Source organism: Triplophysa dalaica, chromosome 11 (assembly GCF_015846415.1).
Source record: "Triplophysa dalaica isolate WHDGS20190420 chromosome 11, ASM1584641v1, whole genome shotgun sequence".
Lineage (NCBI taxonomy): Eukaryota > Metazoa > Chordata > Actinopteri > Cypriniformes > Nemacheilidae > Triplophysa > Triplophysa dalaica.
The window spans coordinates 22,337,131-22,353,997 of record NC_079552.1 but is presented as its reverse complement, the minus strand read 5'-3'; positions in this window follow the sequence as shown (position 1 = coordinate 22,353,997).

Genomic DNA, 16,867 nt, shown 5'->3' with positions numbered 1-16,867 from the left:
CGCTATGACATTTTTGAATTTATTAGGGCTTGTATAAGCAGGGTCATCGCCACCAAATGGGATGTCAATGGGTAAAACACAACTTGAAGATAAATAATAAGCACTTGAACTGCATAAGTAACCTGAGTTGCACATGTAGAGATCCGGGATAAAAGCATTATTTGAACTGAAGGGTGTTGGCCCAAAGGGGTTATGAGGACAGTCAAAGCCGAGTTTGGTTGAACCGGTCTCATGTCACCAGGTGTACATGACTGGATATTATATTAAAAACAACATCCATCAAACTGAGCCATGTTTTATTTTATTTTAATCCGGTTCATCTTTGTTGGAGATTTATGTGCTCCTATGATGTTATATTAAGAATGGTGTTTCTCTTTCCTGGCTACATTATCATTCATCATCAGTTTCTCTCACGTTTAACAGAGTTATGCTAATTTCTTTAAGAACAACAATATTTCAAAGTTTTAGTTAAGACCACAATAAGTTCTACAGGCAACTATTCATATTCTAGCCACACGGATATGGAAAGCAACGGTATTACAACATCAAATTTAACCATTCAGGCAAAGGCTTTTCATATTTTTCTAAATACAAATTGAATAGATTAATAATGTTATAAACCGTACATTATATTCATTAATAGTTTGGACATCCCTAGCTGTTTCTCTTCCCTGCTGTTGTTGTGATGGTTCAGTCCGTGCTTACTCCAGGGACAACAGACCTTGATTTTTCACTTACAGCAGCAGTTCAGTTTACAGATGAATTGTAGCTGGGTGCTTAACTGCGTCCATGCTGCAGTCAATGTTTATGTCTACCAATCAACTGCAGTGTGCTTATGTTATATGGTATTATGGACAAAGCAACCTTAAAACATGCCACACGTATTCAGAGGGGCAGATTTATGACATGTTGAATTTCAGAAGCTGAGGAAAGCCATGTTGGATATGTGTGTGAGAAGGTGTTTGTTTTTCTTTTAAGAAAACCTCTATTGTTTATTCTTCATGTGCACACAGAGCGTGTAGATTCTTATCTTATGGACATCGTGCATTTTTATACTTGGAAAAAATGTACATATTGATAATCTCACAAAAATCTAAATTTGTGATTTTGTTTAGAATTCATATCATATGCTGAAATTAGGGCATGTTAAAAAAAATGTAATCATCAACGTTCAATCATTGTAATGCAGCGGATAATTAAAGTTGCAGGAATTCATTTGTATCTGTTCTGAAAATAATTATATAAAAAATATCGACATACATAAGCAAAACAGTTTACCAAGAATACACCACTACTTAATCTTACCGGAGCTGGAAATAACACAGTGATATAAACACAACACAAGCATAGAGACCATTTATGTAAGATTACACACACACTTCCGTATTGCAATGTAGGACTATCTCCAGTTGTCTTTGGTTTATGTTTTACTTAGCAATAATTTTTATTTCTTATCTAGTTGCGCTTAATTTAAATTTTTTGTGATGTCTATTCGTAACACTGCTGTTTTTCATGGTTAAATAAAGGTAACTTGCATATTTATGTAATCATATTATAAAATACAAATTTCACGATTGCATTTCCATAATAATTATGTATGCCATGTGTTTTGATAACTCAATCCAGCATCCTGAGGGTGATTTACAAGTGCAGCTCAGTCTGTACCTTTGATAAACGTCTTGAACAAAATAAGCAGCTAAAGCTCTTATTCACACATGCCTTTAAATGGAAGCCAGAGAGGCCAGCGGGCGAGAGGGTAAACTAGCCACACGACCAACCCATGAGCTCCGATGAGCAACAGAGATTAAAGTTTTGTTTCCATCGATTTTTCGTTATGGGCCAAGTTGAGATTCTTTGTTCGGAAGTCGGGCGTTTCAAGTTGTTTTGTCTGCCAACTGCATGCGAGCAAAAAGCAAACAGACACTTAATCCTGACATAGAGAACAACTTGACATCAATTTGTCTCAAGGGAAGGTTGGCGGCGAGAGAAACGAATGGCCAGTTCAGATCTCAGATACTCTTTCCATACACACACATTTAAGTAAAAGGACGTAGAGACTATTTTTTAAGGGAGGTACACATTTCTTTAAATCTATAAATTGAACGAAACTGTGAAGGATCTCACAGGTCCTCATAAAGAGATGCGAGAGTATTAAGTCACAACTTTATAGTCTTGAAGCTGTGTTATAAACGTAAATCTACCTAAGAACAATTTCAGGATTAAGCCAAGGGAGATCCATATTTACTGTAATCCTGAGAGCCCATACTTCAGTATTGCAAACCCAGGCCATCTTTTACCAAAAGTTCTCTCTACACATGGATTCCCCATCACAGAGGAACTTTAGTTATTGAGATTTTTTTGGATCATCAGAAGCCCATGGGAGAGGTCAGAGGGCCAGAACACACTAGTGTGGACAGAGGGAGTTGCCCACCCCACAATCCCTGACTCTCTGCATGGCTGTCCCTTACAAGGAGAGGCCCAGACCGAGGGGAGTAGGGGGAGTGTCTGGGAGAGGCCCGGTCAAACATACCCCCTCCTCTTTTCCTCTTCTCCATAAGGTAAAAAACCAGCAGAGAACCTTGGGGTGACTCAGAGGACATGGTGTCTTGTAAAACACGTGCACTTAATATTAGAGCCATAAAACTTGTTAAATTAAAAGCTATTTTGGAAAATAGAAAGGGAAATATTTATGTGCCTGGCGCGTGATGGAAGCCATTTAATCCCGGGGCCAAGGGCCTGCCAGGGCACAGGTAACTACTGTCAACAAGTGAGGAACCCCGCGGTATGAATTTTCAAGTGTAGTGTGGTCCTTTTGACAGCAGCGCATTGGACTCTGAAAGAAGACATGGCGTAAATTAAAACTTTGTTAAGAATGAGGTGAAAATGGCCTTGGGGGATTCAGTCTACAAGACAAAACAAAAAGGGCTCTTCATGATTGAAAAGGTGCAAAAAGCAATTATGATTGTGAAAATATACAGACCTCTTGTCTAGCTGTGGCAAATGTCATAAATTGTACGCTGTGTTTACACTGCGTTGACCTCAAAGTGACTCTTGGAGCATTGGGGGCACGTGATCTATATTCAAAACTGACTTTATTCATTTTATTTATAAAATGTACATGTATTTATTATTTATTTCATCTTAATAATTTTCTCAAACCTAAATTAAAGATAATAAATGTTATTTGTCCCTCAGTATTTTGTCAGTTTTAGTTTTCCCGAAGAAGTATTTTAAGTGTTTGTAATTTTTTCCTGTGTACTATAAGGCCTACTGACATTAGCTGTGAGATGAATGTATGTTTTGGTAATGACATTATGTGACATGCATGCCTCCACATCTTTTGATGCTTTAAAATGCATTGGATGATTTGGCTTCCAAGGATTTTTCGATCTCTAATGTAAACCAGCAAGGACGTGAAGGAACTCTGTAGACGTCTGAAGATTTATGGACCATTTGATCTTAGAATGGAAAGGTGCTTTAAGGCCCAGAAAGGTTTCGCTGTATGTGTGTGCGTGTCCTCTCCAAAACGACAGCGAAAGGCCATTATTATTTAAAATAATAAAAACACAGACACGCTCACGCGCCGAAAGACGCATGCACAGACATGCATTTACCCAAACACATAGCCAAAACGCACTAAAAATTTATGGCTGTAACATTCCTTCAGGGTCAAGCAATTTATCAAATCCTCCACATTCTGGTTTCAATTACACAGCCTATTGTGAAAAGCGGCTATTTTAGCAGGTTCATTTGACTCAGTAGGGGACGCGAAAGCTTTCGGTTAATGCGCCTCTCTCCGAAGGCAGCCAGTTTCCGCCTCACCGAGGAGCCGAGGCTGGGTTTTTTGAGAATAATGGACAGTGGCCTCTATCGCCTTTTAACAGAGAGAGGCACGGCGAGGCTACGACTGTGGTAGAGAGGTGATAAATCCACGTTTTATTACTGAAGAATTCCACTCTCTCCGCAGGGCCGACAGCTCCCCACGTTCTCAGACCCTTTCGGACAATTTCAACACCGTGTCCATCTGGTTCTGATTAAATCCCAACTGGCCTGCATCGCATCCGAAGAGGAGGGATGGCGAGTGAGAGGAGAGAAAGATGGCAAGGTGAGAACGAGGAGGAGATCCTTGAGCCAAAATGAAAACAAGGAGAGATGGAGAGACGATGACTGCAAGCGGATGCCAACAGCAGAGCAATGAGATCTCTAACTGATGCCCAACATGGGCGTCATTACTGAAACACAGTATTGTTACATCAATGGCCCCGCCATGGCCAAAAGACATTATTTGGAGTGAGTATCCAGCTTGTAGCTGGTGTTTATTAGCCTCTCTTCTGGCACCTGCCACCTTACAAAGCATGCCAGCATTTTTTCTTCCTGTTTCTGACGCTCAGCATCAAACTAATATCTGTTCCTAGCTTAAAGGTATAGTTCAGCCAAAAAAAGGAACATTTTGCTTTCATGATGCTTCCATCTCCATTCTGTTCTTTTTTCTTTCAACACAAAAAAGCTATTTTTTGCCAATTAAAATACAAAAGAGTGATTAGTTTCAGTCTCTTGTGTTACAGTCTCTGTCACACAATGGTTTCAGAAGACTTCGAATAGATGAGTTCATACAGTAAAAAAAATCCTGTTACCACTTTGTATTCATTCCCGCACTTGAGAACTAGATCACTTCAGGGTACATAAATAATGGCAGAAATGTTTTTTTTGGGCAACCTAGTCCTTTAAAATGCATGATCACCATTTACGTAATCTCACCAACATTTATGACATCGTAACCCAAATATTGCCCTAAGCAACAACTCGTTGACAGCATCTGGGCAACTCTCACCATAACAACCTTCACCAGCATATCTCACTGATTAAACAGAGATCAGTACACACAAAGGTTAACCAGCCTCTGACGTTCCCACAGGAAACACCGGCGGAGATGAATATGTGGGAGTAAACAATGTATTAAAAATATTGTGCTGGTTGAAGTTGCAACAGCGTCTGTTTTTCCACAACGCAGTGTGTATTGCTGGGAGACTGACTTGGCGACAGAAAAGAGGTAATGTGAACGTGTGAGCGTTTGAGAGAGGGAGGGGCGGATGGCGCGGGTCTCATAGTGTGTCTGACCCTGTGGAGACCCCACGCCTCATCAGAGGATGAAACTCACCTACAGCTCGGCCTTTTCTCTGTGTGAAAAGAGTGATATTAATACAAAGCAGATGTGGACACGGATAACCGCAGTCCAGGACTTGAAATGTTCCTGTAATGCTTACAATGAAACAAACACACCTCTGCATACACTGATGCAATAGTTAATAAACACATTTAACAGACTGTTGATTCGCATCTTTAAATGCATAAAAGCTGAGTGCAGAACTAATCCCTCACTTCCCTCAAAAGGAATATTATGTTTCTGTACCTGAATTGATTTTTTTTATCTCCACAATATAAAACAAATATTGCGTGCACAATATATGATGTTATGATCGTTTTACAAATCATTATGAGGCCCTGAGATCGCATAATGTGCCAGAGTTTATTTGCTGTTTGGGACTCCGGATTATGCACATAACTCTGTGAAATAACAATATCATTAAAACCCAGGCCGTTCGAATAAATCATTATTGCCATTAATGTCTGCTAAACTATTCAAATAGGCTCCTCTTTCCTAAAGTCCACCCATCTGTGTGGGCTTGTGTTATATTCAAATCTCCATAATCAACTTTGCTGTGTGTGCTGCATCTGGCAATGATAATTAATGGCATTGTATAAAACCCAATTTTTGCGTCCGTGATGAATGAATAGGTTGCTAATGGTATCATTTGAATAAAAAATGAATGCTTAAAAATGCATTTAAGGAGGAGGGCATCGGGTGCATGCACAATGGAAAACATTCCTGTGCCATGTTGAGCTTGGATGCACCGTAATGGCATCCCTTAAACAAAATCGTGGTTCAATAACACTCAAAATAAAATTGATGTGTGAGAAAGCGGTTTCGTGGAGTGACATCACTTGGTCTGTAGCATTGCCAAATAATGAAATCCACACAATCAGGCCTCTGTCATCACCTGCTACTTGAGCCTTATTCATGTCACACTGTCATTTCACCAATGCAAAACTCATTCTCACAGCTCACACTGTTCTTACTCTTAAAAGAATACATTATTCACATTTAGCTGTTTTCTATACTGTTCAAAAATAGGATTTGCCGAGAAATATCCAAAACTTTCAAGGGTCTATGAAAGGCAAGACACTCAAACTAAATGAACTGACAGAAGAGATATGAAATAAATGATGAAATGAATCATTTTCCATGGTTTTCATGGGTTCAGGAAGTAGTAAAGGTTATTATTGGGAACTTATAGGCCCAATTAAATATGAAGGATCACCTTGCCTGTGATTTTACCCACTATTGATGAGTGTGGGCTTAGGCTTCAAGAAAAACAGATACGTAAGTATAGCAGGAGCGTTACGTCCAACAGTCAATTCCCACTTAGACTCAGTGACAGGCTCCTTAAACTCGATGGAAAACTGAATTGAACACGTAGACACTGGAGATTTTTAACACGGATTCCTCGGGCAGGCCAACTTGTCTCCCGTAAGCACCACATCGGACCGTGATGACATTGATGATGATTTTCAGCCTCTCTGAGGTTGATCTGCCCGCCAGCACAGTCAAACTGACCTGCTAACGCCATATGTCTACAGTAAGAGCCTGTGCACAGAAATGAAATCTGACTCTGGTTCAATACAGCTGCCCTGAGCTTCGGTAAAATCGCTCTTCCTAGAGTTGTCCCTGATAATACTTTTATGAAAATCTGTGTCGACAGAGATTCTAAATCAGCCCGACACAGCTTCAGAATTCTGTGCGCTCGTGAAGCATTCACAGGTGAAGTACACCAGCATAATTTACGAGTCAGGTTGGAAAGCGGCCTCCTAGAGATGGGGGAAGTGTGAACAAATTAATTTATTTTGGTAATCTCTCTCTCTCCCTCTCTCTCTTTTTTTGCTGTCTTTGTCAAAATGAATGACAACAATTTGGCTGAGGATCCGGGATGTGCAGGCACCATTGACAGGCGAATTATCAGGGGCCCAGTGCTTCTTATTATCAGCGGAGAACTCATCAGAGGAGCGGGTCCTGGAGTCCTCTTCGCTGTCACTATCTGTCAGGAGGACAAGCTCTACTGCAAGGGCCAGCTGACAGGTCATTTCAACAATAACAATTACTCCGATTACTGGTGTCATAAACAATTCACCCAAGGCAGAGCAATAACAAAGCTTTATAATTCACAGCCACATAAATAAATGCCAGCAGGTAACAAGTAATTTACCAGAGGAATGGAGCCCAATACATGGTGTGTTTCATTGTTGCATGCCAAATGAAAGTCAACCACTGTAAACATACATGATAACAAGAAACAAAAATTTGGCCAAGTGTGCTCTTTGCAACATTACAATAAGAGATGAAATTAATAAAAAATATCATGTTGAATGTGACACTGGATCACAAAGCAGTCATAAGTAGCACAGGAGAATTTTTGGTAACAGCCAACATTGCATAGGTCAAAATAATCGATTTTTTCATTTATGCCAAAAATCATTAGGATATTAAGTAAAGATCATGTTCCATGAAGATGGTTTGTAGATTTCCTTTACCCGAAATATATCAAAACTTTGTTTTTGTGAGTGGATGAGCTGCTAGTGATGAACAACATCAAATTGTTTCTCAATATTTTGATTTTTGTTTGCGCCCTCAGATTCCAGAGTTTAAACTGTTGTATCTCCAACAGTTATTGTCCTATTCTAACAACCCATAATTCAATAAATAGCTTAATTATCAGCTATCAGATGATCTAAAAAGCTCATAAGACCATATGTCCAGGGTAACATTTTTTTTATTACGCATGTACATACAAAATCACACAATATACATCATATTAGTTACTTTTCTGTGATATTTAAAACGTTTATAAATGAATGAGCTAACAAAAATAATGGTTCATTATTGTGTAAATAAATACATTTAAGGATTAGTATTCATGTGTTTAGTCGTTGTTGTAGGTGTCAGTGATGCGGACAGACGTCAGCTATCAGCCCTGCAGCAATTCAACAAATCCACAATGTCTAATGAGGAGAGCTGTTGAGCAATTAACACATGTCAAACTCGCCGTCATCAGGTGCCTCTCTCATTTTCTCACTAAAAGCTGCGTTTTCTCTTCTTCCTCTGTCTCTCTCTGTTTCTATAGCCGGGGGCATGTGGGAATCTGATCGTGCTCTTGTAATGCACTGTCTGTGTGTCGCACGTACAAAGCTCTTCTGTGATTACCAGTCTGCGAATCCTTTAGTCGACACTAGATTTCTTTCTTTTTAACAGCAGTCAAATGAGACAGAGCGCTTAAAGACAAATAATCGCAACAGCCGCGACGCGCACGCAGACTTCACAGTCAGTGCTGTGAAAAATACATTCTCAAACGAGAGATTAGAGTTCACTGCACGCTTAAAAACATTACTTCAAAAATATCAGGTATGCTTTTATACCAAATGTATTTGTATTACATGTTTGGTTCGAGTTTTGTTTGTTTTAAAATATTCGAATTTGTTCTCTGCAATAAGAAATTGGTAAAACTATAAAATACTTTAATTAATATTTATTCAAACATATAAGGTATATATATTAAAATTACAAAAAGATCTCGTTATCCACATGCAATAAAAATACAATAAAATACAATTGATTTCGAAATTAATTTCACCTTAAATGTCACCTGACATCGTTTGTAGCTCTACGAAATATTAATATCAACTAATTCGATCTTCAATTAATTAACAAACACATCAAATGAGTCTGTTATATTTGTCTGATATTTACCTGGTCATTTAAAAGCCTATTCATTTAATTTCAGACTGTTTTAGAAAAATCAAATTCATTTAAATAGCAAGATTAAGCTTTACGATATAGGCACACGCGTGCAAGTAAAGAAATATAAAAATTACATTTATTATAAATAGAAGTTAAAATGATTACATTTTTCAGAATTTTTCAGAACAGAAATAAATAAATAAAAACCGACGTAATTTTCGGACAGGACACGCTTCAAAAAACCGAATCTCCACAAATTCAATTAGAAAACGAATTAAATCTCTTTTACACGAGAAGAGCTAATGAAGCCTAATTTAATTTTCCTTCAATAAATATATATGACAGAAGTGTACATTTTATATTTATTAAAACTGCACACTCTTTAAAAAGTTAAAACATATATAAAATAAAGAACAGAGCATTTAATATTTAATTGTTTTTAATACCCATAAATATCACATCATATTTTTCACCGGTTCATACAAAATATCTAACACAGATCACAGTTTTGTAACATTTTCTTCATGCCTAGCTCAGAATTACATTTAAATGAATGTGCATTGCACATACAGCAAAATCACAGTAGTTGCTATGACAGCATTCATATATCCATAAGGATACTCCTGGCATGTCCAATTATTCCACAACTAAGCTGATTGAATATCTCTAGAGGAATCAAGTAAAGAAAAAAGACAACAAAATCCAACTGCACCCGGACGTCTGATTCTACTTAACCGTACTAGTTAAGTACAATTCCACCGGGTGTAATTGAACAAAAGCTGGTAAGAGCGTTGCGGTGGAGGATGAGAAAATGTGCTTTTGTTACCAGTTCTTAGATGAGAGAGATAGTAGAACTCATCCTGCTGCTGGTTTGGGGAGGGGGGACTCCCTTCGCACCGCAGTTTGTCTTCTTTCCCTGGACCACCATCCTTTTTGGGTTGTGCATCTCATTTGCATACATTTGTTTCCAGTTGAGGAGGCCTTCAGCTCATTAAGGCGTTCTCTTACAATCTCCCAGAATCCCGCTGCTTCCAGCCACTACCTGCTGCGGAACGAGAGCGCTGCTAGGCGCGGAAAAAAAGAAAGAAAAGGAAAGAAAAAGGAGAGGGTAAGAAAGCAAAAGGGAGGGGGAGAAGGCAACACGTACTTCGGTCCAAAACAAAAGCAGAGGGCTGGTATGAAAGAATCCTCTGTGTGTGTGTGTGTGTGCCTTGTTTTCTACACTCCCTTGGAAGCAGGCACCATTTTGTGTTAAGTAGTCTCGTGTCATGACAGATACCTCTGTGGGTCAAGAGTCAAAGTTGATGGGAGGGTCAGCGAGAAAAACATGCAAGGCAAGCTCTAAACTGGATACCTGGCATTGGATGGAGCTGGGCTGGGAGGCATGCTTATGAAGTTTCCCCTTTTTTGGTGTTAAACTGAAGTATGTAAGGTGGAATGGGGCGAAATGGCAATGCTTAACCCTTTACACGCACAAACCCGCAGCACATCAAGCTATAAACAGCCCATTGAGTCTGAACACAAGTGTAAATGCTGATACCGCTTGAAGTGCTGCAGTAATTTTGGTTTATTTAAAGCATGACGACCCCTGGCCAAAACCTGCTTCAGTGAAGGGATGAATAAAATTTTAATGGCTCATAAAACACAGCAATTCCTCTCGGTGCGTTTTTTTGACCGCATTATTCGTGGCCGCGCCGTGTCGCCTCTTTTTGTCTGTTCTGTGAAAAGCAGTATGAGCGGCCACAGTTGGAGCTCTGCTGGCATGAGAGGAGGTGGGAAGAAAAGGAAAGCCATGAATACGACAGCAAGATCACTCACACATGCACAATTGTTTTTTTAGCTAGGTGGGGACTTTTCATTTACTTCATTCATTTTCTATACCATAATCCTAGACCTCACATCAATCTGTATTTTTAGATGTAAAAACATCATAAAGTATTTTTGTCAAACTGGATCCACACATTGCACACGGTTTTAGCTTGTAGCTTTCTTGTGAACCAACTGTGAACACAATGTTTGTACTTCTACAAAAATATCTGGTTTGTATTAGGCTATAGTAAAATTTGTTGTTGCTTTTTTTATAGTGTATTGATTATCATTGTATGACTAGGATTTTACTTCAAATAATATGGTAATTGTATTTTAACCATGTAAACATTTTAAGGGAAGTTTTTAATGCTATCTTTGAACTAATACACAAGATATATCAGTTCATTCATTTCATTGATTTGATGCCATTTGAGGGGTGTTTTTCTTCTGGCCCCATAACTAAAGCTAGTTACTTAACTAGCTTAGTACAAGCCCCCCACACACACACACAAATCAAGAGTAAAAACTTTCTCTCAAAACCATTCAGATGTAAAGCCAGTGTTCAACACAATGCAAGGGGCTTAAAAAAATCACACATTGTCTCTTGATTAAAAACCCTCTCAGCCATATTCATGTTTGCTCCACCCATGACATGCGCCATTTGCTCACATGGAAATGGCCCTGGTGTTGACTCCCTCACCAGTCGAGCTGGCCTGGGGGCTAAATAAATAAACATGCATCTGTTGTGTTATTTAATGCTCTGTATTTAACTGTTGGGTTCGAGTCTGCAGCTTTCACGACATACAGCTCGGGCTGAATAAACTCAGCCTGTCTGTCTGCCCGCAGCACGACAGCTAATGCTGTTAGCAGAGAGCAATCCATCATTCAGCGTATGTGTGCGTCTGAGGAAAGGTATAAATGGAATTGAGATGTGAGCTGGATCTCTCTGTGAGAGTTTGTGTGCATTAGGGGATTATGGAGACTGGTCAGGGAAGACTTTATTCTGCTCTATAGTCAGTGCCCACCATTGCTGAATGGAAGTCTAGAGTGTCCTTATCTTTCAATTTATCTATGAGAAGGTCATAATTAATAATATTAACATTTAAAATTCATTCAATTTCATTTTAACAATTGTTTTGACTATTTTGTGTGATTTTAATTTAAGAATTATCTAAAAAGTAATCATTTACATTAGATGTGTATTATTATTATTATTTTGTTGAATAGCAAGGATTTGTATTGGATTTTTAATCTATACCTGAATGTTGCGTATGAGAACAATGCATAATGCTACTACAATAATGTTAAACTCAGTGCTCCTACAACTACAGAATTGGCATTTTTGAATACTTCTACATACTTCAGTATATACTCTATTGGGATTACAAAAAGCATTATGTGCCATGACTGAACAACTTTATCTTTCAGACCAGTGTAATTATCACAAATACACAAAATACTCTAAAATCGTGTATTTGTGTGACTTGTTTATATCAGATAGCATTTGTAGCCAAAAATGTTTATACGTTCGTTTCAGAGTGTTTGTGTATTCGAAGGGCTTGAACCTTGTTCTTGAACTGTGAATCTGCACAGGTCGTGAGACTGTAAATATACAGGCAGAGACCTGAAGCCATAAATCTCCTGTGCAGTCCAGGCTGTCTTTTACACATGCCCATTACAACACACAAACACACACGCACACAAAGCTCTGCAATGTAACAAGAAGCCCCCAAACCCACCAGAACTCATTTACTCATGAGCTGACGCCTCATCAACCATAGCTGCTCTTACACAGCCTATTTGTTTCTTTATTATTCTTTATTAGTAAATTCAATTACTTTTAACTATATAAAAACGTAATGTTGGATTTCCACAGCATGCTCTCAAAAGCAAGTGTGACCTCTGTAATGTTTGAACGGTGGAAAAAATGCCATATTTTTTATTTGATTTTTATTTAGATTTCAACCGTCTTTTAAAAACATTTATTTGCTTTGTAAAAAAACTCAAAATCCTAATTAATTTGTATTTTCTCAAGGGCATGTAAAGAAAAACGAATAGATCGAAAAGCATTTCGTCATATTTATCACAATGCTCAGGGGGAGTATGGCAGCTTTTTCATCTAAGACAGTTCCAGCTTGATTTTAAGCCTTTTTTCTTTTTGACACAATTCTTCTGAAATTTTACAAAATAAATGTGATTTTGAGTGTATCCGTCACTGTTATTTATTCTTTTTGTGAAGTTGTGAACACACGTTTAATGGTAATCGCTTTCCTTTTGTTTGTCCTCTTTTGTTTGTTCTCTTATTTACCATTTGATTTGTTTGTCTTTGCTGCGTGAATAAACATCACCTGGTGCATGTGCTTTCTTTGTCTTTTGCACAACACACAAAATCTCAAGGTGTTATGACGTCACACTGGCACAGAAAAATAAAAGAGAGTCAAAATCTTTATAAAAAAGTGTGGCTAAATCTAAATACAAAATGGTTTACTCAGGACACACAACAACAAAAATGATCAGACAAATAAGACAGAGAGTTTATAAATGAATGAGAAAATAAATGCATTTATTATAACATAAATAAATAGAACTGAATGTAGGATGTGCAATAAACAATGCAATAAAATTGATTTCACTGGTCTTTTTGTGACATAGGATTTTACGAGTTGTTTGTTTACTTTTTATAGCTAAACCATGACCCACATTGCCTTAGGTATAAATCTTTTTCACACATTCATTTGTATACAGATTGGTAAATAATAATACAAAGATTGGTAAATAAATAGAGTTTTTCTATTTTGGGTAAACCATTTCAGCATCACAGGGATTCCCAGCAGACTAGCGCATTATCTCACTCACTTCATGGCCTTTCTGTGATTTCTCCGTGGCTACACAACACACTGTGTGTTGACCTGATGTAAAAGACTCTTGGAGAGCAGCTGTTGTGTATGAGACAAAGCCCCTGCTGCCCCCTACAGCCTCTCCATTATGACATCACCACCTTCAACTCACAGTATGACATCAAGTCAGATGCCCAAACCAATGGCAGAAATGACGGAGGAACGTAATTACGGTGCACCAAAATCCACCCTTAAGTAAATATTGACTCCACAGTATATCATTCAATACAGAAGTCACTTATAGATTAAGAGGTGGATCTTTAAACACACATATTTTTAAAGGCTGAGATGTCATTAATGTGCTCATTAGAATTCATTGTATTCACACAGTTAGCAAGGTCACCACTTTGTATTGAGTGATGAGTGCTGGGAGAGAAAAGCAGAGACAGAGAGACTGAAAGTAATTGCTGTGATTCAAATGCACTAACCAACAGACCTTGAATCTGTAACTAAAGTTTAAATCACCTTCTTTGGAGACGTTGATGTCCTTTTCTGGATATGAGCTTTAACTGGTGTTGTTTAACACAGCATAACTCCATAAGAAGCATACATTCTATGCTTTCATCTGTATTTTGTGAAAACAAAAACATTGATACAATTTACAATTCAAATATTGTAATATAGGCTAATGAACAACTTGTTTACCTTCCACAGCCGCATAAAAAATTAAGGGACCATTCTAAATTGTCATGTAATCCACATAGATGTACAGCGGTGTCAGCATTCCAGTCCAGTTCTGTTGAATTTCAACAAAATCAAACCTCAGGAGTGACATAAAGTCATCCAACAGCAATGCGAAAGACTTGACAGCATGACAAGACATGAAAAACTGCGATCAAAATCCAGATTATCACATACAATTTGTTTTTGTACTTTTCCTATATACATGTACAAATATTACTGTTGTATTGCTTAAAAGTGAATCTGATTAGTTTTATTTGCAGGATTTGAGTTCTGGAGATTTGGTATAGGAAATTTGGTAAACATATTGCTAGTAGTTCCCAGAATTAAACAAAAACGATTGTTTTACCTAAACACATACCTATAAAAAAATAATAAAGAAAAGATTTTGAAATGATCTCCAAATGTTTATTGCAATTCCTAACATTTTACTAAGTGTCTATTTTGTATGAATTTGTAAATTTTCGTAAGTCCAGAGAGGTTTTAGGAGTAAGGCTTCTATCTTGCTTTCTTCAAATAATTTTATTTTAAAGGTTATCATTGAAAAAACGGATACGAATTATCCACCTTGTGAGTGGGTTAAGCTTTGTGAGATCTGAGAGATCAGGTTATATATTTAGGGTCCTACAGAAATTATTTCATTCAAGTCAAGATGTTTCACATCACATCTCTGCTCCACATGCTGTTTGATTTGAAGCATCATTCAGTGCATATCACAAAAACAGCAAAGGACGAGTTATGAGCAAAAGTTTAATATCTAGAATTTAATAATGTTTTTACCCAGGGTAATCCATAATCCTGAAATGCTAACCCGGAACATTTGTAATAGTGATGCTGTCCTTAGCAATCACAAATCAAATAAAAGCTGTGGCATTAACACATTTAAAAGAAATTATTTCTATGCATGACTGAATGATTTAGCGTAAAGACTTGATCATTCATGTACTGAGCCAAAGACAACATGACTCATTTTCCATCATCAGATGATGTTTTGGAGGTCTTTCTCTCACACCATCATTTCATTGGGTTCAGGCGTAATTGCAGATTTAAATTTCACTTTTACAGCAGACTGCGGTGTCACATTCGGAGGTCATGTCTGTTCCCGTCAGCGAGACAGCAGGTATGCGCATCCCGGGCCCCTCAGCCATTGTCTGCACAGGAAAATAAAACAACATCACGCGGATCACTTTTCTCTCCGGCACACCTCCTGCACCAGGCCTGAACTCAATGATCAGTCGCACAAACACACAGCCCTGCCACCCTGAGCATGCTGGGAAGAGTGAGATACAGTTCAGCTTTTGGGGAATAGCCATACCATGTTCTTTCTTTCCTTTGCATCTTGATAACATCATTGTGGTAATCTCATTTCTCCTTTCGTATTGTTGAGAATGAACATGAGAAAACCTCTTTCCAGTTCCACAGTCCTGATACTTGATGTCGATGCTTTCACTGTCAACATGTTGTGCTTTCCTCTGTGAAGAAAAGGCGAGCACATTTCTCACGGCCGGCGCTCGAGTCATCCTCTCCTTAGGCATGTGATGAGGACCTGCTTCCTGACACAGAGCCGAGAGAGGAAAGACTCAGCAACGGTCACAATTCACCACAAGCCTGCACCACGGCACCTCACACATCCGCACGCCTCAACCTACAGCACACAGACTGCAGACCAATCCATGCCGTGCCGCAGTGCTGCATGAAGCCATGATGGATGTCATGATGAAAGCCGAGCGGGAGTGTGTATGCTTACAGACCTCAGAGTGAGAATACTAAACATACTCTTCTCATGGAGGTTTGTAGCATATGCCAACAGCTTTCTCGATGGATGAATAATTTCTCTTTATAAGTATTTGAATGCATTGTCTAAAAAAGTAATTAATGGTGGGCAATGTGGTGAGCAACTTCTGAGCCATTTCGCAGAGAAACTTTCAGAAACAGCCGATGACTGGAGGGGCATTTTTTGGAACAATCTTTGCTTTCATTGCCAACTCGGGTCAGATTAAACCATCTATACAAGATGTATAGTACAAAATGGACAAAGCACTCAACTCTTAATGTATATAATGTGCAGAATTGGTCAAACTACAGCGGTGATATGGTTTTTTTTTCCTAATATTCAAAAAAGTGCATAGAAAAACAAGCTAGCAGGACTTGAACACGCTTTTATCATTTATTACTGTAAAATTGGAAGAGTTTGGTTCCAAAATGAGATAACTTCAAAAATCATGTTTTTCATTGTGCATTCCAATTAATATCAATCAAACTGTACTTGGTTTGTTTTGTTTTAAGAAAAAGTAACTCAAAAAATGCAGCTAACTTACAAAATAAAAACATGATTATTGATTTTTTTTCTAAAAACTGAGCTATCGCATTTTGTAACCAAACTCTTAATTCGTTGATCCTCTTTTGTAGTAATATTTTGGAACCATTGTCTCAGTAAGCTTTCTTCGTGTGTTATGTGTATTGTTTGCCAACTACGCACCGTGAAAACAACGTTTTTAATACATCTTCAATAATATATTTGAATAAAAAGGGAAGACGTAAATGTTACACTTTTGGCCACCATTGTAGGTCTACATTTCAATTAGTCCACATAATTATGCAATATATATATAATATTATCAGTTTTTGA